Source organism: Octopus bimaculoides, chromosome 1 (assembly GCF_046866305.1).
Source record: "Octopus bimaculoides isolate indiv1 chromosome 1, ASM4686630v1, whole genome shotgun sequence".
Taxonomy (NCBI): Eukaryota; Metazoa; Mollusca; class Cephalopoda; order Octopoda; family Octopodidae; genus Octopus; species Octopus bimaculoides.
This window is the reverse complement of record NC_142928.1, coordinates 139,809,730-139,834,729: the sequence shown is the minus strand read 5'-3', so window position 1 is coordinate 139,834,729 and position 25,000 is coordinate 139,809,730. Positions and strand designations below refer to the sequence as shown.

Genomic DNA, 25,000 nt, shown 5'->3' with positions numbered 1-25,000 from the left:
TTATATGCAAGGTTTAACTTATCAGTACACGCCCTCTTAACTTGCGAATACTTTTGGAGTTCAGATTTGCGTTAAGTTACTTCATGAACCTTAACTCTTATAGAAGGTTCAGGATCTTATATCAGTCTTTTAAAACAAGGGATACTCTCATGTGGGCCTCAACTTATTTAAGAAAGTCAGGACTTCTTGTCCATCATTGTGCGCGCGCGCGCGTGTTTTTGAATTTGTTACTTTAACTCCTCCAAAACTATCCTACTGATCTTGATGAAACTTGACACGTGTGAGGCTTATGCCCATGCGGTCACTTACGCACTTGGAATTTCAAAAAATCGATAATTTTTAATCAGCATCGAATTTCACGAATCAATAGGACATTTTAATGCAAATTCTCATATGAATGTTATTTTCTACCCCAAAACCATACTATCCACGCCAGTTATGAAGAAAAGAGAGAATGAAACCAATAAGCTGTCCACAGTCTGTCTACCCTATGTGAAAGGCCTCTCCTAAAAGATACAAAAGATATGCGGCCCGTATGACATCAGGACAGTATTCAAGAATAATACATTTCACAAATATCTCCGTCGAGTAAAACCACCAATAGAAGAGAATATTACCCAAAACTGCGTGTACTCTATCCCATGCAGCTGTGGTATGTTATACAAAGACGAAACATGTCGCCCCCTCAAAATAAGAGTAGAGGAACATCACAAGGCTGAGATACGTGGAGATATTGATAAATCGAGTATAGCTGATCATGTATGGAAAAATGGAGACCACCTCCTCCTGCGGGATGAAGTTAGAATAATAGACAGAGAACACCACTGGAAAATGCGAAAACTAAAACAAGCAGTACATATGCTAGGACACAACAATCTCCTAAGCAGACCGAGTGCATATGGAAACTCGCTATTAAAGAAGGATAGGAAAATATTAGATTTATAAGCTCTAAACTTCATTCCATAATTGCCCACAAGCATATGGCGTAGTGATTAAAAGCGCGGGCTACTAACCCCAAGATTCCGAGTTCGATTCCAGGCAGTGACCTGAATAATAATGATAATAATAGATGTCGAAAAAGGGGATCATCATTAACTTCCAAGAGGACTTGCTTTGTCTGGTTTTGGGACTGGAATAGCCAGGATGCTTCCATGCGGCACACTACCTTTCTGGATTACAAAAGTAAATTCAGCTTTTGTCATCAGAGACTTAAGTACTCTTGGATAGGAGGTAATGAGCTCAACCAGCTCCCAGCTGCTATTAACTCGTCTTTCCTTTTGTTCGTCATTGACTAACCCTCAGAACAAACTTTTCACAAATTTTGCGCATATTCAGATCTTCATGAGTAATTTTGTGTATAGTTGTTGCACTAACTTCAATCTATGCGCATATTCATTATTTACATTATTTACATTTGCCCATGGCATATGGCTTGGTGGTTAAGAGCGCGGGATACTAACCCCAAGATACCGAGTTCGATTCCAGGCAGTGACCTAAATAATAATAATAAGAAGAAGAAGAACAACAACAACAACAACAACAACATCGAAAAATTCCTTAAAAATGAGAACTCAGGTTCGAAATTTCCCCAAGATACCTGATGAAGGCTGGGGGGTATGTCAGCCGAAACGTTGATTTAACAACAAACAAAATGAGGACAAATATCCGTCAAATGTAAATAATGTAAATGATGTACATAATTCCTCATCTCTTAAATGTAGAATTATGTGCATATTGTCTTTACAGACACACGACGGTCTTCATTCAGAGAATAGACTTGCAAATTTTCTCAACCAGCTCTGATGTTCTGAAAATGTTATCACATGACTATTTATTTATGGAACATAATGTAATGGCCAAAAACACTATACAATGCAATATTTAGGAGGGGGAATCTTGAAGAACAAAATATAAGAAATTATAGCGATGTAGGAGACAATCTCAAATATAATATGAAAGTAATTGATTGATTCTTTCAAAACCTTTGTAATCTATACATTCAACAGTTAGGGCATACTGACCTAAGATAGAGAAAAGAAAAATAAGCACAGTTGTGGAAATCTATTTTCAAAGTTAAAAGAAAGAAACGTCAGCATTATGTAAAATATAATGATTAAACAATCATCTGGCCTTATGCTAAAGATAATAAATGTTAACATAATGTTAATGACAAAGAGAAAGAAAAAAATCTATTCTCCATTAATGGAACATCTGCAAATATTACCATAGAGCTATCACTTCAAATCTATGCCTGCTATAACTGAGGCTTCAATATAAATTTGTAGTTGTGCTTCAGATAATAAGAAAGGTCCCAGCTAATTAGGAAATTATAGTTTCCATTAATAGAATTGTGAAAATAGAAGTTTACTTTATACTATGTATACAAAAGGGTGCTGAAAAGTGCCTGGCTTTGGGTAAAAGAAAATACAGGAGAATCAGTTAATTATGATTTCAGATCCATACACTTATTGCAGCGGTCCTGCAGCTTTTCTAAGACCTGTAAAAGAACTCGGTAGTTTGGACATCCAGTCAGGCCTTTCGTGTTACAACTTAAAGCCAGGAACTTTACAGTACCACTTCTTACATATGCACACTCATATGTACAGATATGTACATGCACATAAAGTTTAAAACACCCAAATAAATATGTAATGATTTGCATGCCTGCACACACACACACACACACACACACATACACACACACACACACATTGGGTTGAATAAAAAGTCCGTTCAGTTTTTTAATCGAAAGTTTTAAACACAAAGTGATTTATTCAATCACTAATATAGTTACCGTTTAGGTCCAGTATCTTCTGCCATCTTGTGGTCAAATCCATTATTCCCTATTCAAAGAATTTCCTATCTTTTCTGGCTAAAGACTCTTTCAGCTGAATTTTTTACATCCTTTTCAGAGATGAAGGTCTGCCATTCACTGAATTTTGAAGAGAGCATAATAGGTGGAAATATGAAGGCTCAAAATCAGGCGAATATAGAGGATGCGGCAAAACTTCCCAACCAAGACTCAGTAACTTCTGTCGCGTCTGCAAACAAGTGCGGTGTCTGCAATGTCGTGATAAAAGACAATATCCTTACGATTAGCAAATGCTGGATGCTTCTGGTGGATCGCTGAGTTTAATTTATTGGTCATAGTACACATCCGAATTGATGGTCTTGTCTGCGGGAAGAAGCTCGTAGAATATAATACCCTTCCAATCCAACCAAATTGAAAACATAACCTTCTTCTAGTGAAAATTTCCTTTGGATGTTTGGATGTTGTTTGTGGTGGTTCGCCGCGTTTCTCCCATGATCGTTTGCACTTATAAACGATCCATTTTTCGTCCCCTCTCACTACACTTTTTAGAAAAGGATCGTTTTCCTCACGTTTCTGCAACGACTCACAGATGTAAATTCGTTGGACGAGATTAGTCTCATTCAATTGCTGTGGGTCCCAGTCATCGAGCCCACTGACAAACCAAACTGATGCACTTAGTTTTTCAACACTCGATTTGGACATCTGGAGAATATCTGCGACCATCCTGGTCGTATGACGGGGTCTGGTGTCAACTACCTCCTTCATTTTGTCGTTGCTAATCTCAGTTACCAGCCAGAGTGAGATGCATCTTAAATCGAAGAATTTCTCAATCGAAATCTTGAAAACAGGTCTGGCACACACGTTCCGCAACAGCAACCTCCCTGTACATATTGCATATGTTACTCCAGGTTTCCACCGTTTTCTTGCCTGTTTTAAAATATATAAAAAAAACAGTATAAGATGTCGATTCTGTTCTCTTTGACTCTCCATTTTCGAGTGATCCCAGGTTTGCGCCGAACTATATTGAAGTACTAAATATCTAACGAGTGCACATGCTCGAGAGATAGACTGAAGTCAGCTTCCTAAATGTAGTGCTTGACGTTTAGTGATTACAAAAATCGAACATACTTTTTGGCTAACCACACATACACACATATATATACATACATATATATATACTTGTACATATGTATATACATATGTATAAATGTATATATATATATATAGAAATAATACATTTCTAAATCTCTCAGAGAGATTTATGCAGTAGTGATACGATAAAGTAGTTGTATGCTGTCAACTTAATGTGACAGTCCCATGAAGGGAATAATATTACTGCTATTCAGCCTTAGGAATCAGCACCGCTTCCTGTCGGCCTTGACACATTTCCTGTGTCCTTATGTTTACAAGGGGGAGACAAGCACCTCCACTTAACTAAGCCTGCATCGAGAGACATGTTTCTGAGTCACTGCTCGTCATCAGTCTGGAGTAGCAATGGCCTGCTAGTTGGAGATGCCTGTCAAGCTCTCGTAAACATATAATAATTCTAGTGGAATAATTCTAGTAAACATAAGGATACAGGAAATGTGTCAAGGCCGACAGGAAGCGGTGCTGTTTCCTAGAGTTAAATAGCAGTAGTATTATTCCCTTCACGGGACTGTCACATTAAGTTGACAGCATACAACTACTTTATCGCTTCACTACTGCATAAATCTCTCTGAGAGATTTAGAAATGTATTATTTCTATTTTTGAAATCAGTGAATGTGTTTCACTAGAATTATTATATGTTTACGAGAGCTTGACAAGCATCTCCAGCTAGCAGGCCATTGCTACTCCAGACTGATGATGAGCAAAGACTCAGAAACATTCCTCTGGATGCAGGCTTAGCTAAGTGGAGGTGCTTAGCTCCCTCTTGTAAACATAAGGACACAGGAAATGTGTCAAGGCCGACAGGAAGAGGTGCTGCTTCCTAGGGCTAAATAGCAGTAGTATTATTCCCTTCATGGGACTGTCACATTAAGTTGACAGCATACAAGTACTTTATATATATATATATATATATATATATATATTTGAAAAGATTTGTAAATGTACCACACGAGTAAGTAGATATTAACGAGAAATAAAAATGAAAATACCACTTTAAAAAAAATATTTTTTTGGGTGTTTTAATTTATTTACTTTACATGTTTCGGTTTTTTGAAAAACCTTATCAAAAATGAGTATAAAATATGTGAGAAAAGAAGAGGGCTATTAATAAAATAAAATTGGAATTAAAATTAAGAATGACATTCACAGTTTACTGTTACTTCTTGCATGCGCACGTGGTCCTTTCGTTCCCTTTTGAAAGCATGGTAATTCCAACTCACTGTGATAGTAGATTACTACTATCTGTTTTTGTATATTAAATAGTGGTCAAGACTTTTTTGTAGGAGAGGTTGTAGCCGTCGAATAACCAGCAGCAGTAATGATAATAACAATAGTAGTAGTAGTAGTAGTAGTAGTAGTAGTAGTAGTAGTAGTAGTAGTAGTAGTAATAGGAGTCGTCGTGGTGAAGTTGTTTCCCCTATGGTTTTAATAGAAATCGGGTTCTTCGATCCCCTTTGTTTATTTCTTATGAATAACTTGCAAATCTACATATAAATATATAAAATATATATGAAAGTCTCAGTGTTGCTAGTTTAGAGAATTTAGACTTGGTCGGTATTTTCTTACAAAAAATATTTCCTTGCTAATGCGTTCATTTTGGCTAGCATTGTCTTTGAATTTGTATAGTGGAAACGTTGTGAATTTGGGAAATTTGTTGTAAGCACATACGTCGATGTGCTGGCTGAGAGGTATTTTCCTGTTTTCCGGGATCCTAACGTGGGGTTTGTGTACCGCCATCCTCTGACGTAGGCTGTTTTTAGTGTATCCAATATATTGCCGTTTGCATCCAGAGCATGTAATTAGGTAGATCAAGTTCTCCGATGCGCATGTAAAATTAGTTTTTATTGACACTGTTGTTGACCAATCAGAAATAGTAAATTATCCAGTTAAAATTTTTAATTCACTGGGATCACCAGGTTCACCTAGCACCTATAATGCTTCCAAGAAATTTAGATTCTGCAATGAAGTAAGACTTATTGTAAAGAAAATGATGCCACATGTTATAGAAGCAACCGTACTCTCTGGACGTGGAGCAGGTGATAATGTATTCACTAGAATTCACTAGAATTCCATTAATACCTATTGATTTACCAATACAATTTTAAAGAGTACAATTTCCAGGTAGACTAAGTTTTGCAATGTCCATCAACAAATCGCAAGGACAGACATTATCAGTAACTGGTGTGCGATTAAAGGAGGCCTGTTTCTCATGGACAATTGCATGTTGGATTCTCACGTGTTAGAAGTTAAAAAATCTTTTGATTTATATGAAGAAATCCTATACAAATAAATTATATAAATAGGCATAGCTGTGTAGTTAAGTTTGCTTCCCAACCACAGTTTCAGGCTCAGTCACATTGTATGGCACCTTGGGCAAGTGTCTTTTATTATACATCTGAGCCAAAACAAAGCCATGTGAGTGGATTTGGTAGACAAAAACTGAAAGCGGACTGTTGTCTATGTGTATTTATATAATATACAGGGGTTGGACAAAATAATGGAAACACACATCATAATTTTGAAATATCTGTAAAACCGTCAAAAGTTTGTTTAATTTTATGTTTTTTGGTTTATTATTAGTGTTGCTTAATATGTTTTGCTAAAATTGCTGTTTCTTTTCAGATATCATCAGAAAAAGGTAATTAAAATTCATTAAAATGACAGATCTATCGGACTTTCAAACAGGTCAAATTGTTGGTGCTTGTACGGCAGGTGCTAGCGTAACGAAAACAGCCAAAATGTTTGGTGTATCAAGAAGTAGTCTCGAAAGTAATGACAGCCTTTGAGAAAGAGGGAAAAACCTCCTCGTCGAAATAAAACTCCAGAAGAAAACCAAACGCCTAAGCGAATTGTTAGAAAGGATCACAAAAGTACAGCTCCTAAAATTACTGCAGAGCTTAATGACAACCTCGGGAACCCAGTTTCCACAAAAACTGTTCGCCAGGAGCTGTACAAAGCCAGATTTCACGGGAGGACTGCAATCAGAAAACCACTACTTCCACCCACTGTATATGTGTGTGTGTTTGTACCTCTTTGTCTTAACATTACGTAATGTTATAAATGAATGCTTTTCCTTTCCAGTATTCTGTTAGAACATGTTTTGCCATTGGGAAATATTACCTTGCTTGGAAACAAGAAAGGCTTGGTGGCAGAAAACCATACAAAATCTGCCTCAATAATCTCTCTCCAACCAACCCAGGCAAGCAAGGGAAAGTGGACACTAAAATGGCAATAATGCTGATAGCTATAATTCTCCTTAGACCACAGTCAATACTATCGCTATTTATATTAATGTCTCCTTGTCTTTCTACTAATAAATAGATTTCCAGTGAATTTTACGCATACGCACCCTAAACATGAAATACCAATCTACCATGTGCTCTCTGAATATCGTACATTTTCCATCTTGAATCTCTCAGTTAACTCACTGAGAAGACCTAAGAGGTACTGTTGATAATTTTTTTCCACTTAATATTAAATTCGCATACAAAATAGCACCTAAAATTACAGAACCCTTAAAAAATTTTTTATGAATTCTTCGCGTATGTATGAATGTATGTATGTATGTATGTATGTATGTATGTGTATGTGTGTGTGCGTGTGTATATTATTTGCATGTGTATACATTTATGTTTGTTAACACGAAAGCCTGTATGTGTTTGCATGTTCATATATGTGTGTATGCGTGCGCTCGCTCGCGTGTATACATACATACATACATACATACATACATACATACATACATACATACATACATACATACACACACACACAAACACATACGTACATACATTCAAACTTTCGTGCCTGCAAACACTCAAGGCTAGCATCTGTATTACAAGCGGTCGATACTCCTTTTTCAATAAACACGTGGAGTGATAGGCTACGTACCATCTGAATCCACATTAAACCTAAGTCAATAGGAGAAGATAAAAAAACAGAAACATACTGAGCTTTTTGCATAACATTTATGTTCCTTTGCACTTATGTACGTATGTTTTCTATTACTGTTTGTACTTAAATTCTGCATTACGTATGTATTCAAACATGTATCATTACATATGTGTATAAATATATATGTATTAATATGTATGTATCAGCAAATAATTATATATATATATATATATATATATATATATATATATATATAATTATTATATATATATGTATGTATATATATATATATATATATATATATATATATATATATATATATATATATATATATATATATATATATATATATATCTGAAGCTCTGGACACTGATTTATTTTTCTATCTTTAGCTTTCTAATAATAATCCCGATATTCAAATTTACTTAAAATACGAATAGTCATACATAAACACAAATGCAAATACACGCAAGCACGTACATGTACGTATATATATATATATATATATATATATATATATATATATATATATATATATATATATATATAAATGTACACGAATATATGGATTTTTATATCAATATATGAATATATGTATGCGTGTATGAGTGTGTGTGTGTGTTTGTGTTTATGTATGTTTGTATACATACATACATATATATATATATATATATATATATATATATATATATATATATATATATATATTATATATATATATATATATGTATTTATATATATATATATATATATATATATATATACACACACACTCATGCACAGAAATGTATACTAACACATACATTTGTTTATGAAGAGAGAGAGAGAGCGAGAGAGAGAGAAAGCGAGAGAGAGGAAGGGAGAGAGAAAAAGGGAGAGAGAAAGAAAGAGAGGGAGGAGAGGGAGAGAAAGGGAGAGAGAGCAAGGGAGAGAGAGTTAGAGATAGAGATAGAGAGAGAGAGAGAGAGTTCTACAGACGCCTAAGCAAATGAATATTTGTTTAAGAGTAGTGCGAGTGGCTATGTGTATATATACATTTATATATATATCTTTTTATATATAGCTGGCTATCATTTTGTTTCAGATCTTAAGCTGTTGATCATTTGAATAGTTATCGCGAACCTGATATTTCTTTCCGTAAGTAACAAGCACTTTCAACTTTATCTCTAAAACAGTTTTAAGTAAAGATAATTTCTGATATGGTCAATCACATATATATGTAAGCGTGTTATGTATATATATATATGCACACTCATTGAAACAATAGGTATTAATTATATATATATATATGTATATATTTATATTTATATATATATATATATATATATATATATATATATATATATATATAACAGCTTATCATCTGCTCTGCTGCAACAACACCAAGAACAAAAATTCGCTACACGTTTCCTCTTTCGTAGTAACGACAACATTCGTTTTTTGTGTATGAAACATCTCAATAGACTCCTGTGTGTTTTTTTTGTACACACACACACACACACACACACACACACACACACACACACACACACACACACACACACACACACACACACACACACACACACACACATGCACACACACTCATACACACACACAACTACTGGAAGGATATAGGTGTTGTAGATGCTTGATTTTACATGGTATGGGATCCGTCTTGAAGTAAATGTAATTTTGTTGTTATCAAAGTCTGACCAACCAAATCCAATTCTGTGATTCACAGCTATCATTTCATCGTTCTTTGAAGAGAGTTTGTGTTCGAGGTGGGGCAACTAAGAAATTTGTTTTATTGGTTTCTCATGCATTGTATGTTTGAGCTCCAGATTAGATTTGTTTGTTGTCATACGCCTTGTTTTTGATCAGTTTTATATGGTCTACTATGTGTTAACTAGTCTTCTGTCGCAATACATAAACAGAAAGCCTTTCAAAATCATGTAATGCGACTTATTACTAGGCCCAAACACGCAGATTACAACCGATCACATCTAAATCAAAAAATAAAGTACTCAAACTATTAGGCCACACTAAATGAATGGTTTGTGAACTCAGAAAGGTCTGTTTGGAAGGCATAATTAATGGAAGGAAAACAGAGGTCGGCAACCTAAGAGATGGAGAAATAACATCACATTATGGAGTATCTAGACATTAGTCTTCCTGAACGCTCTTATCAAAGAACGAATACTGTGGAGTACAACTATCTCCTTGCAGTATGAAATCTGCCTCAGGCTGAAATAGCGGGAATTGAGATATACATACATACGTACATACATACGTACATACATACACACACACACACACCACACATATAGATATACATATTCCTTTTTCTCTCTTTTTTAAAGCCTAGCCAGGCTCATGGGCCCAGTTTCCCGGTTTCTATGGCGTATGTGTTCCCCAGCTGGATGGGACTCCAGTCCATCGCAGCGTTACTTACTTTTGCCTGCTGAGTGGACTGGAGCAACATGAAATGAAGTGTTTTGCTCAAGAACACAACGCGTCGCCCGGTCCAGGAATCGAAACTACAATCTTACGATCATGATGCTGACACTCTAACCACTAAGCCACGCGCCTCCACCCAAATAAATAAATATATATATATATATATATATATATATATATATATATATATATATATATATATATATATATATATATATATATATATATATATATATATATATATATATATATATATATATATATATATATATATATATATATATATATATATATATATATATATATATATATATATATATATATATATATATATATATATATATATATATATATATATATATATATATATATATGTCTGTATGTATATATACACACCCACATATATAAGTTGAATAACCACTAAGGTGGATTCCTAATATGCTACAAAGAAGACGCCAAATCGTCTTACCACAAAGAATGTGTTCTCAAGAAATTTGAGCAAACGACAGAATGCAAAACGAGCAAGGCAAATGAAAAGATACAAAATTTGGCAAAAAGCTACATACCTAGATTTCGCTATTAACATTCACAAATGGAAATGTCCGTCGTTCATCAGTGCAGCCGTTGCAGGGAAAACATAATTCACACAACTAGACACAAGACGTCCTCTCGAAAGAGAACGTGTATAAAGTTCTGGTTTAAATTGATATTGATTAATTAATATTAATTTCCACTCTCATTATTTCAACGACCTGAACATTAGTTTCAAGGTTCATCCAAGCCTGGGACCACGGACCATATGTCCCCTGCCCAATTCAGGATCACAACATATAGGTACACTACAACATAATTTCTTTTCCTCAACAAGCCCTGCCCTGTTTAACATTCTCCCAAAACTGATTAAAGAGGAAAATGATCCCATCACCTTTAAACGGAGTCTCGACAGATTTCTTCAACGAATACCAGATAAGCCACCCATACCTGGATACAACTCACTCAACAAGAACTCACTACTTGAATGGACCATAAACAAAACTTGACTTAAAAAGGATTTAGATAATCCTATCAGGTGGTGCTATTAAGCTAGATATGGCCTGGACAAATCTTTGGTCGAAACATATCTAAGTTTATATATATATATATATATATATATATATATATATATATATATAAATATATATAAATATATATAAATATATATATATATATATATATATATATATATATATATATATATATATATATATATATATATATATATATATATATATATATACTAAGTTGACTGTAATATTCTTAGTGCTTGTTAAAATGTCTCTTCCTAGGGTCACTTAGCACATTTGTTTAATCCAGTATTCTTCGTTATATCTTCGCTGATACTTTGGACAAATTTTAAAATGCTTCCTTCTTTATTGATATTTTTCATTAATACTTTTGAATTGTCCATAGACATGAATAGTTGATATCTTGTCCGTAGTATCTGTACCTCGTGGTAGTTTCATTCTACAGGCTTGTTGTAATAAAAATCGTCAGAGAAAGGCAGCAAAATAGAAAAGATAAGTTTCCTTTGAATATTTTGCTTATAATAATTCTTTTTGTTATAAGCCCAAGGCCTGAAATTTGGAGGAGGGGGTTTAGTTGAAATCGACCTCAGTGCACAACTGGTACTTATTTTATCGACCCCCCCCCCCAAAAAAAAAATGGAGAAAGGCAAAGTCGAGCTCTGCGGAATTTGATCTCAGAACGTAAAGGCGTAACAAATGCTTCGCAGAATTTTGTCCGGCACTGTAAGAATTCTGCCATCCCACCGCTTTTCGTAATAATAATAAAAAGAAGTACCAGTTGAGCGCTGGGGTCGATTTCAACTAAACCCCTCCTCCAAATTTCAGGCCCTGTGCCTATAACAAAATGAATTATTATAAGCAAAAAATATTCATAGGAAATTCATTATCCTTTCCCCTTTTCGGCCGTTCGTATACAGGGCTGATTTTAAACAATCTTTCTCCACCGATTTTTTTCTTCAATGTTATACCAGTTTTTTTGCTTTATGATTATAAGACTGACTCGGAGGCGATATAACTATTCTATTTATGTAGAGTGACTCCAATGTGTATGAATCTAGAATACCGAGGTTTGTTTCCTTCTGTATACAATCTTCTATAAGCGGCTAGATTTATTAGTGGTTGCTTTTCACAGCCATACATATTTTAACAGCATCCGTCTTATTCATCTGGTCAAACTCGGTTTTCCAGGTGTGCAAATAACTGGCTGCACATAATCGACGCTGTATATGTTTTTTTATTCTTTTATTATTTTACTTGTTTCAGTCAGTTGACTGCGGGCATGCTAGAGTACCACCTTAAAGGGTTTCAGTCAACGAAATTGACCCCAGGACTTATTCTTTGTAAGCCTAGTACTTATTGTATCTTACTCTTTTGCCGAACCGCTAAGTTACAGGGATATAAACACACCAGCATCGGTTGTCAAGTGATGGCGGGGGACAAACACAGACACATACACACATAAATATAAACATATATGCATGCATACATACATACATACATACATACATAAGTACACACACACACACACACACACACACACACACATACATACATATATATACGACGGGCATCTTTCTGTTTTTGTCGACCAAATCCACTCACAAATCTTTGGTTGGCCCAAGGCTATATTAGAAGACACTTGCCCAAAGTGTCACGCAGTGGGAATGAACCTGGAACCATGTGGTTGGGAAGCAAGCTTCTTACAACACAGTTGTCTGTAGGTATGTTATAGGCATATAATTTTGAGGAGTACGGTGTTTTTGTTTTTGTACTTTAGAATGGTTTGCACAGCTTCTAACGCTGGAGATGTACTACAGTGTCAGCTGTTCACTACCAATGAACTAAGGTAACACCTCTTATTTTTCAAGTACCTTCCGGAGTATTCGAGCGGTTCCAAGCAGTGCTGTTTTCTGCAAGTGCTCTACCCTTATATATATATATATATATATATATATATATATATATATATATATATATATATATATATATATATATATATATATATATTATTATTATTATTATTATTATTATTATTATTATTATTATTATTATTATTATTATTTTATGTTTGACTTTTGCTTTGCATTTGTACAAGTTGGATCCAAGTCTCACCCAGAGACCTCAAGAGACAACAAGTTAGAAGTTCATGTAGGTGTTATGCCTAGGGTACCATATATTTGGATTTGTACAGTTTTGTTCTAGTGAATGTTTAAGAAACCATAAGAAAATTATGCGTTTGTTTTAAAATTTGAGATCACATAGACAGTATTTTACGTAGGATATGGGCAGTTCCCATGAGCACTATCTTTTGAACTTCAGCATTTTGGGGTTTCCTGGTATCTGAGCTAGGTAGTAATCAGCCCGTTTCGCTGTCATTCCCAGGGCACCTATGACAATAGGTATTGTTTTCGTCTTCAGATTCCACATTTTGCTAATTTCTATTTCAAGACCTTTATATTTGCTCAGTTTTTGGTAGGTCTTGACAGATACGTTTATATCGATTGGGACAGCCATATCAATGAGGAGGCATGATTTTTGTCTGAAGTCTTTCAGTATGATGTCTGGCCTATTTGTATCTATCTTTCTGTCAGTTTGAATGGTGAAGTTCCAGAGGAGTGCGATGTGATCATTTTCAAGTACTGGGGGTGGTTTGTGTTCCCACCAGTTTTTTTATGGGGCAAGTCCAGGTTTTTGCAAATTACCCAGTGAATATATTGTGCAGCTCTATCATGCCTGTTGAGATACTCTGTAGGCGCAAGCAGACTGCACATGGAGACAACATGATCCATGGTCTCATTTTTTTTGTTGGCATATACGACATAATGGGGAGCTGCCGTTCTTTAATATGTTGGCCTGGTAGTTCTTTGTAGGTAGGCATTGATCTTGGGCTGCTATGATAAACCCCTCTGTTTCTGATTTCAAGTCAGAGGCCATTAGCCATTGATGGGTAAGGGCTTTGTCAATATCTGCATTATTCGCTCTCTTTGGGTATTTGCCATTGAGAGGTTTTCCATGCCATTTATCAGTCATAATATCTAAGGCAGCAATTTTAGCACGGGTTTTTAAGCGCTTAGCTTTTTCTGCGGGTGTTTCTAGTTCGTCTAATTCTTGAATTTGTTGTAATTTGAATTCACTTAGATATTCCTTTGCCTGTTTTGTTACTGAGTAAGATGCTTTCTTGCTTTCATGTTTTGAGACAAGTTTTAGCATCCAGTACTCAGAGTTTTTCAGTTAGGTGTCTAGGCCAATTGTGGCTACCTTCATTGTTAATGCCAGCTGTAGAAGTCCACGGCCTCCCTCTTTTCTTGGCAGATAAAGACGTTCTATATCTGCCTTAGGGTGGTGCATTCTATGCATTGTCAACAGTTTTCGTATTTTTCTGTCAACATTACATATTTCAGTAATTGACCAGTTAACGATATTGAAACTGTAAGTCACGACTGGTATGGCTAGAGCATTGATCGCTTCGATCCTGTTTCTTGCGTTTAGCTCTGTCTTCAGTATTGCTCTCACCCTGCGATAATATTCTCTTCTGATCCTTTCCCTCATCACTGAATGCTTGATATTGTCCCCTTCAATTACCCCTAGGTATTTGTAGCTCTCCGCTGGTTCTAACTCTTTTATGACATCTTGCTGGTCAAGGTTCACATTAGATGTTTTTGTCATTTTTCTTTTGATAAAGTTAGCTTTTGCACATTTATCAAGGCCAAATTGCATCCTGATGTCATCACTGAATTGTTTAGCAATCGCTAGTAGGCCTTTGAGTTGTTGGTCATTCTTTGCAAATAGCTTCAAATCATCCATGTAAATGAGATGATTTATATTTTTATCAAATATTTTATAACCATACTGTGCATCATTGAGCAATTTTGAGAGAGGCATTAAGGCTAGACAGAAGAGGAGTGGTGATAGTGAGTCACCCTGGAAAATGCCACATGAAATTCTTTATTATTATTATTATTATTATTATTATTATTATTATTATTATTATTATTGCGTTAGAAAAAATATAAAAATCTTATAATGTTTGAGGGTTATTCCTATTCGTCTATGCTGCATGTAAAATAAAGGCAAATTTCTCCATCGCAACTCTTGTTAAATTACTGTTATAATTATTTTTTGTAGTTAAACTATTATTAAATATATTAGACACTATTCTTTCCCCCCTAACGAAAGAAAACAGGTGAACCGATCCCAAATATACAATGTAGATCTAATTGTTCGTCCTGTATGTAATGCTGGGTATTGTTTGCTTATAATAAGAATATGCTTCATATATACGTATTAATGAATATTTTTATATCTCTTTTGGAACAATGGATATCGAAGTACACAAAGAAGCTATAAATAATCCTTTCTCCTATAGGTACAAGGGGGTGGGATGAGGGGTAGTTGATTACATAGACTCTAGTACTTAATTCATCGACCCAGAAAGGATGAAAGGCAAATTCAACCTCGGCGGAATTTGAACTCAGAACGTAGCGACGGGCGAAATACCACTAAGCATTTCGCCTGGTATGCTAATGATTACTGCTAGGTCACCGCCTTCGAAAAAGCTACAACTAATAGTATGTAAATATTGGATTGAAAAACTCTTTTAAATAGAAAAAGCTGAAGGTTACTCGTGCATTCAACTTTTTCTGTCCCAAAGGGTTTTACAACCCAGTATTTACATGCTACTATTTATAAGTTCATGTATGCTTCGACACCTATTATTCCAAAAAAAGAACTATTTTGCGTTCTCTCAAATGTTTATAAGTTCTTATGTCATCAAAAAATATATTTATGGCCAAGCGGATAGGGTGTTGTACTCACTATCGCGAGATTGTGGTTTCAATTCCTAGACCGGGTGGTACGCTGTGTTCTTGAGCAAAAGACTTCATTTCATGTTGCTCTGCGCTCGCTTCGACACTGCGTGGTACACAGTGCACATGTTGAAACCAATGTCGTTTGGATGGAGAGATTGAGATAATGAGCGGCACGAACATTTGATCATTATAAACAAATCATTTGTGCAGGTCGTTCGGCAAAAGCTGAATGCTCACACGTCGTCTTCCACACACACACACACACACACACACACACACACCATACAGACATACATTTTCCCAACTTATTTTCAATATTTATGTTAATACATATATTTACAGAATATGAACAATCTAATCTTCAAACTGATGCTGATATCTTTGGTTCTCTTCGTTGGATCTGAAGCAGTTCCACCGAATTGCACCTCGAGATGTATTGTGACAAAGTGCTCGGAAAATTTTAGCCAAGCTTGCAAAAATAATTGCAAATGTGAATGCTTGAGGTCAAAGGTAAGTAGCGAAGCTTCAAACGTATTACATTAACATAATTGTCAAGTCTATTAAACAATGACTATATAATTGTCCGTGTGACTGAATAAAAGCCATCAAAACTGCTGACAAGAACAAAACTTTGAAGAGAATGTCCTTCCACAGAAAAAGGATTCTGTGCAACCCGGTACTTTTTGTAGAAAGTAGCATGTTACCTTATTTCCTCAAAGTATGCTTTCTCAATAGTGGGAGTTGTGGCAACGAAATTATTGAAGAAAGCAGAGGTATGGGCTTTTCCTCTTCGATTATACTCTTCTCAGTGTTGAATTATATGTGGTTATTGACGATTTAAAGTCTATTTCTCGGCATAGGAATTTTTCTCTTTTACCCTTATTTATGAGTTATATATATGTATATATTTCCAAGACACATCACGCGAATGTTCTGAGGCACATCATCAGTAATATTCGTTATTCCTGGGAAAGAGTCATAAGAGATTTTGAGTCTTTCAGCATCAGACCTCACACTCGCCCGGTTGACCCAGTCGTAGATGAACAAATCTCAGCTTGCATCCCCACCTTCTGAATCTAAAACCACTTAGTGACATCCTCTGCAGCTTCCGCGGTGGAATTTATGGCTCACCTTTTTGTTGCATCAAAATATATCGGTATATAATCTATTTTGGTGAATTAAACAAATTATTGATCTTCTACTAGTTAAATTACTGTTTTGACATATTTTGTGTTATAATGCATGTATGTGTATGTATGTGTGTGTTTGGGTGTGTGCGTATGTGCTTGTTAATATTCATATATGAATGTATATGCGCGCTGATGTTTTTTGATTATTTACATAACATGTATGTGTTTATATATTGCTGCCATGTTAATGTTGTTGAAATAGCACCGCCGTCCTTAAAATAACACCTTATAAAATGCCCACGTCTGAAACAATAGAAGAAATATTTATTAACACACAGTCCACAAATCCAGCCTCTATAAAACACAAGGGCTAGAATCTCTCTATATTAACCCATTACCTACCAGTGATCTCATATGAGCTCACTTAAAAATTACAAATTTCGTAATTATCTGTCAATATTTACACATATCTAACCCTTTTGCTATATCTACTAGGTATATTTCTCTGATATTCAAATGAGGTTCGCTAATTTTTCACCTAATATCTCGCTTATTTCTATTTAAAATGTTATTTTGAAATGTTATTTTGATCATTCCAACGTGTTTCTAAGGCTGTTTTATGCTAGAAATCAGTTTCATAAAAAAAATTCCAGTTAATAGAATTATGGGAGGTAATGGGTTAATGAAATTGTTTACAGAACAATAAAGACTTAAGGAGAAACATGCAGATCAACAAACTCTTCACCTAACTAAATCCTTATGTGAACCCCAAAGCAGGAGAGAAACAATTTTCTATACTAACAACATCGCGACATGCCCAAGTAATGACCCCCACCTTGCAAATAAAAATAGCAAATACTCTAAATAATAGCAACAACAGGTTATAAAATTAACCCGCTAAAACATACCACCTACTTACTTTCTTTCGTGAACCTCTAAAAACATTCATTACAACAAAGTTGACATACCGCAGGAGTGGCTGTGGCGTAAGAAGCTTGCTGTCCAAGCACATGGTTCAGAGTTCAGTCCCACCGCGTGACACCTTGGGCAAATGTTTTCTGCTATAGTCTCGGGCCGACCAAAGAAAGCCTCGTGAGTAGATTTGGAAGAATCCCGTCGTGTGTATACATACATACATACACACACACACACACACACACACACACACACATACATATATATATATATATATATATATATATATATATATATATATATATGTGTGTGTGTGTGTGTGTGTGTGTGTGTGTGTATGTATGTATTTGTGTGTCTGTGTTTGTCCTCCCACCATCGCTTGACAACTGATGTTGGTGCGTTTACGTCCCCGTATCTTAGCGGTTCGGCGAAAGAGACCAATAGAATAAGTACTAGGCTTACAAAGAATAAGTCCTGGATTTGATTTGTTCGACTAAAGCCGGTGCTTCAGTATGGCCGCAGTCAAATTACTGAAACAAGTAAAAGAACAAAAGAATCCCAAGTTATTAAGGTCCCAAACAGTGGACTTTCTGCCTTTCATTTTAAATTGCCAAACAAAGAATTAAATCTAATAAAACCAAAAATAACTAAACTGCTAACACATCCAGTGCCTACCGAACAAAGCGACATATCTAAACATACGCACTTGCTGTCAGAGCTCTATATACATAAATAAATTCTAAACAATAACCCCAAATCTAATCGATAAAAAATTCTCACAAACACCTCTCCATAACAACTCACCCTGAAACCTAATTACCACCCCACTCAAACCCACAGACATAAGGAGGGCTTTAACTCAACATAGGCAATATAAACCCAAGATTAACTCTAATGCATCGCTGTCCGATGATGGCGTAAATGGCCGAAACCTCGAAGTCACTCTCAACAACATTCTTGTTTAAAAATAAACTTGCGCTCTAGAAAATTATAGAGTAACCCCCTAATATATAACTTCTTTTTTTTTTTTCAGAACATCAAATTCAACGAAAAGTTATACTGTTCTGATGTCTCAAAGCAGACAACCGCCAGTTCAACATGATTTTACAAGTGCTCTGAGAAATTGTTTTCTGATTTTATTGATAATGACAAAATGAAAAGCATTTCGCTCTTTGTTTCTCCTTTAAATTCGGAATAAAATATAACCACGTGGTTATCAGCTTTTTTGAGTCACAGCCTTTACTTCAATAAAACGTTTTACCTGTGTCATCATATTAGCATTTAAACATTACAAGTTGGAGAGTGATTAGCTGAGATTTTTAGAATAAGGTTAAATTTGGCTATAGTTGATGCGAACTGTTATTTTTGGATTTTGGTTAAATTCTAACTTTTCTTCTACTTCCTTATATTTCATTCATGTTATATCGTCTATATACAACTTCTTGTTCAACATCGTGTTTATATATATATATATAAATACATACATGCATATATATATATATATATATATATATATATATATATATATATATATATATATATATATATATATATATATATATATATATATATATCCATGAATTTTTCCATATATTTTTCTACATTCATCTGTTTGTATTCAGTTCACGTTACGTTATGTTATTAGGGTGTTTTATCGATGTACTCTTAAGAGAGAAAAATCCAATATAGAAGTATCTGCAATAAATCATTGTAGCATGCACAAAGAGGAAGATAACAATAGTTATTTCTAATGATAAATTGTTATAAAATAGATAAAGATATATTTATGAGGGAGATTTCAAAAGCATAGCGCTAAAATGATATTATATATTGCTGAATTTCTACTTATAAGCCTGGAAAAATAAATTGTAAGTATATATATATATATATATATATATGAAAGCTAACAAGAGCACAAAGTTATAGACTAAATGTTGGAACAGAAAATTAGATTTTAACTGCAGAGAGATCAATGGCTGACCAGTGATACAATTAAATGTAGACTACGCAATCAAAATAAAGTAATCAATCACATCATTTACAGCGGTCAGTCTTGACAATTACAGAAAAACGCCAGACATCATGTAATACATACCTATATCAATTCAGTGATATGTATATATTTGCACATGAAAACTGGGTTTAAGTTGTGCAACTGCGCAATAAATTCAGTCCAATTAATGTTTAAAAATTCAATAAAGAAATATTAAGGTAATCCATTGCTATTCAAAACTATCTCTTACACGACAGATGTAGCGAATGAAATATATCGCAAACAAACCACAAAGCTCAATTAATTCGTATATTATATATTTAACGCAATTGCAAACACTAATAATCGATTGCAAGAAGAAAAGACAACATAGAAATACGTTAAATAAAACAGAAAACACAAATATTAAAGTATTTCTGTATATGAACGCCAAATAGTGATATAATATTCTTGGCGACAAAGAAACAATATACAGGAAATTAAATAATACTTCAATTCTAATCATAATTCTAATTATACATTTATCAAAGTACAAACTATAAAAAGGCAAGAAAAACATTCACAAATTTTACCAACTCAGTATATCCCCCACACTTTGACGATAACTTCATGGCGATCAGAAATCTGTAATATTTTTATGGGTACAACCTAAAATCTAACCAATGTCTTCGGGGCCCGTACACACCTCAGATCTGAGCAGAGTCTGAGTATTTACAAGCTACAAGTATAACTCATTAAAATTCTGCGTATAATACCTAAAATGGTATTATACACATAATAATTTCAAATCGCATGTAAACATGGCTACCTCAAGGTACATAAGCACTCACAAGCTCTTAATACTTGCTTACTTATGTTCTGTTTCGTTTCTGCCTCTCCTACCACTACTACGCAGGATATCTGTAAATAATATATGTAAGAAGAAATTAATTATTAGTTTGATCAATGGAATCACATTATAAAGATATTTCATACATATTTCGATTTCATGCTTTGAGAACAGATGTTGTATTCCTAGGGATTTGTGCTGTAAATTATACTTTAGTAATTATTATAGTTATAAGTTGTTCATACTCTATCGATAAAGAACAGTTCTTACTATTGATCTTTAGTAAAGATGAAAGATAGGCAGAATTGTTAGAGCGTTGGAGAAAAATATCTTTCAATATTTCTTCTAACATCTTGGGTTTAATGCCCTGCACCGAGTCAACATTGACTTTCTCCTTTCGTGGTCGATGAAACAAAGTACCATTCAAATACCGGAGTTGATATAATCTACCATTCCTCCTCCTTTCAAATTTCAGACCAGTACTAGAAGAACCAATTACTGACTTACGGTTAAATAATACTTTATATATATATTGTTAGATTTGTATAAGGGTGAAATATGAATTGTCAATGTGTTAAATAATAGCATAAGACTGATTGGCACAGGTAGCATATTCATTTATATAAATGGATAAAGCGATACTTTCCACCAAAATTATTCTTTTCTACTCTAGGCACAAGGCCCGAAATTTTTGGGGAGGGGGCCAGTCGATTAGATCGATCCCAGTACGCAACTGGTACTTAATTTATCGACCCCGAAAGGATGACAGGCAAAGTCGGGGTAAACCTAAAAAAAAAAAGGTTTAAGGACGGCATAAGGACTACTATGAAGTCACTTGGAATGGTTCCAGAAGATATAAAAACCCTTGCTTCGGATCGAGTTAGATGGCGAACAAAGGTGCGGAGTGGAGTGAAAGCATTTAAAGAGGCCAGGATAACGCAAGTAAGACCCAAAAGAGATCTAAGGAAGAATGTTACGATTGACAAGGTGAATGACAATAACCTTTTTGTGCGCACTGTCTGTGACAGACCATGCCTTTCTTTTGCTGGGCTCAAATTTCATTTGCGAACGCATGGAAAACGAACCTCCACCAACTATTCTGCCTTTATGTCTGTGCACACCTTTGAATGCAATGTATGCCAGAAGGTTTGCAAATCCAACGGAGGCTTCAAAAAACATTTTACGATCCATAAATCTGCAGCTCTTGGTGGTCCAAATCGGAGGTGCAATCTATGTGGATGTCCTTTCAGAACATTGTCTGGTTTAAAAAGCCACATCAGATGCCATGATGGTGCTAAGGTGTAGACACAGGAGGTGGTCAAACTCTGCATAAGGTGTAGACAACCAGCATATATGTATGAGCTTTGAGTTTTATTTAAGTTCTTGAGAGAGTTCAAGCCGTCGCTAACAAAGTGACTAGACCTTTTAGGTTAAGAGAGTTCCAGGTGTTTGTAAATATGTGGTTGAGTTCGTTAGTTGGTTGAACTGTCGATGCATACACCCAAGTGTGTGTATATATTCACATAATCTGGCATGGAAAAGTTTTGGAATGTCTTACAAATCCTCAAAGAGCCATTAATAGGTTGGATTTGGAGAATTTCGTGTCAGTTTCTTTCGCTCTTCTCTGTCATACCGAGTATTTCTAAGTGTTTGTGTAAATTTGTTGGTACTTAATGTACCTATGACGATAGGTACAAATGGGAATTCATAGTCAGGGTACCAAAGCTGTAAGTTCCGCATTAATTCGCCATCAATGTTCTCTTTTCCCAGGACTTATGCATATTCACATCTGCTGAGCACCTGCCCTCTACAACAGTGCATGACTTTTGTTCCCAGTCCCATAGAACTATATCAGGTCCGTTATGTTTGCACCGAATTGATGTTTTTATTTAGGTGTTCTACAGTATTCTTTGTTTTTAAAGGTGTGAATACCTGCCGGTTCTGACAAGCCTTTGATGTATACGTCAGCGCAGTCCTTCCTGCGGATAGCATTGTAAATGATCTTTGCAATATATCATGCCTCAGGGGCAGGTAGTACCCTACAGACATTTTGTGGCACTAGTATAGCAGAGCTGACATTTTTTTTATTACATTTTGCAAGATAAGTGGTATCTTTGTCCCTCTTATTTATCAGGTATATAGCAGCTGTTTGCTGTTCCTGGATAGCGAAGGCATATCCTTTTAGGTGAGATGTAATCTATCTATTAGAGGTCCAGGAAAGGCTACTCTTCCTGTCAATGCTGTTGTTACCCTATAGCATACGAGATATGCATCCATGCATTGCTTTTTGTTGATATGATACCTGCTTCTCCCCAAGCTTCTATTTAGGTAGGCCAGTCCAGCCCCTTTTGGGTTGCATGAGACAATTGTATTCTCAAAGTACCTGCACAGTAGTTCTTCTCCAACTCTGCAGATGTTGTCTCACTTTAGAGTATGCATGGAATGTACTCATTTCTTTCTTTACTGTTCAGCAGGTAGTAGTTGAGTGATACAATGCGACATTTAAAGGCTATTTGAACTGACCTTATGCATCTACCGCCATCACTTCATCTCACATAAATCCTATCGGTGTCGCTGTTAACGTGGAAGTTGCCAGCGGTGGTCAGTACGTTTCTGGCTTTGATATCCAGGCTGCATATCTCATCGAGTGTTCAGTTCAATATCTCAAATGTTGGCACTAGTACTGGTGCTACAAAAGTATTGTGAGATATGGTCTTGTTAAATATAGACAGCCCTGAATTCCGTATCTTCCGGAGTCTAGAGAAATACTCTTTTGTTATTCTGGCTTTAGTCACAGCACCAACGTATGCAACATTCTCATCGATTCCAAGGTACTTCTAGCTTTCAACTAGATAAGAGAGATAAACAAGCCATCTCTGGTCGATAATCTTTCATCGGTTGACTATCGTGTACGTGAGTTTATCTTGCCCAAATTCCATTCCTATATCTTGTGAGAATGTTGTGAGTAGTTCTAATTGTCTCTTGTTGTTGATCATATTACCAGAATATAATTTTAGGTCCTCAACGATAAATGTGTGGGTGACATTAATTCTGTTCTTTTATGTATGTAGTATGTATGTATGTATGTAAGTATGTATGTATGTATGTATGTACGTACGTATGTATGTATGCATGTACGTACGTATGTATGTATGTATGTATGTATGTATGTATGTATGTATGTATGTATGTATGTATGTATGTATGCTAAGTTTGTTTTTCAAACAGGATAACTATGACAATGCGTACAGCAGAGTATATTCAATGTTTTGTTAATTATTCAAAGATCTAGGATTCATACTTGGAAACGGAACTTTAGACGCTCGAGAAACATCGGTTGTATGTTTTGTTGAGAAACTCAGACTCTTACACACACACACACACACACACACACACACACGCACACACACACACAAACGCACACACACACACATAAACACACAAACACACACACACTCTCACACACACATACACACATATATACACATGCACGTATATATATATATATATATATATATATATATATATATATATATATATATATATATATATATGAAAATACTAGTTTTTCAGCTGAAAACACAACAGGTGTTACTCGAGAGTTTAAAGTTTCGATCTAAAGTATCATGATATTCTAGGTCTTTGAATAATTAGCAAAACATTTAAAATACTCCGTTTTACGCATTGTGCTATAGAACAGACTTAATATACATCAATGCATGCACACAATTACAAGAACTTTCTGGAATCCAGAGTCAACAACAGTTGAACTACGCCCGTAAAGTTTTCGTAACCTATTACAGACAATGTCTGCAAGATTGAAAGTCAGGACGCAAGAATTGTGTAAATATTAGCTAAGAAAACATGCATACAAATCATTATTTTTCGAATAATATTTGCTCTCTTTTACTTTCTTTTACTTGCTTCAGGCATTTGACTGTGGTCATGCTGAAGCATCGCCTTTAG

The 25,000-nt window shown here is 35.0% G+C and overlaps 2 long non-coding RNA genes across 2 annotated transcripts in view; one reads left to right on the top strand and one right to left on the bottom strand.

Moving 5' to 3' along the window:
* Nucleotides 1–25,000, bottom strand: part of LOC128248882 (uncharacterized) — a 104,324-nt gene that overhangs the window by 5,881 nt on the left and 73,443 nt on the right. The gene's annotated exons all lie outside the window — the stretch shown is intronic.
* On the top strand, nucleotides 7,808–19,436 carry LOC106875685 (uncharacterized). Its single transcript, XR_016243533.1, has 4 exons — nucleotides 7,808–7,950; nucleotides 8,941–8,993; nucleotides 16,510–16,677; nucleotides 19,246–19,436. It is a non-coding gene; the product is annotated as an uncharacterized LOC106875685 (long non-coding RNA).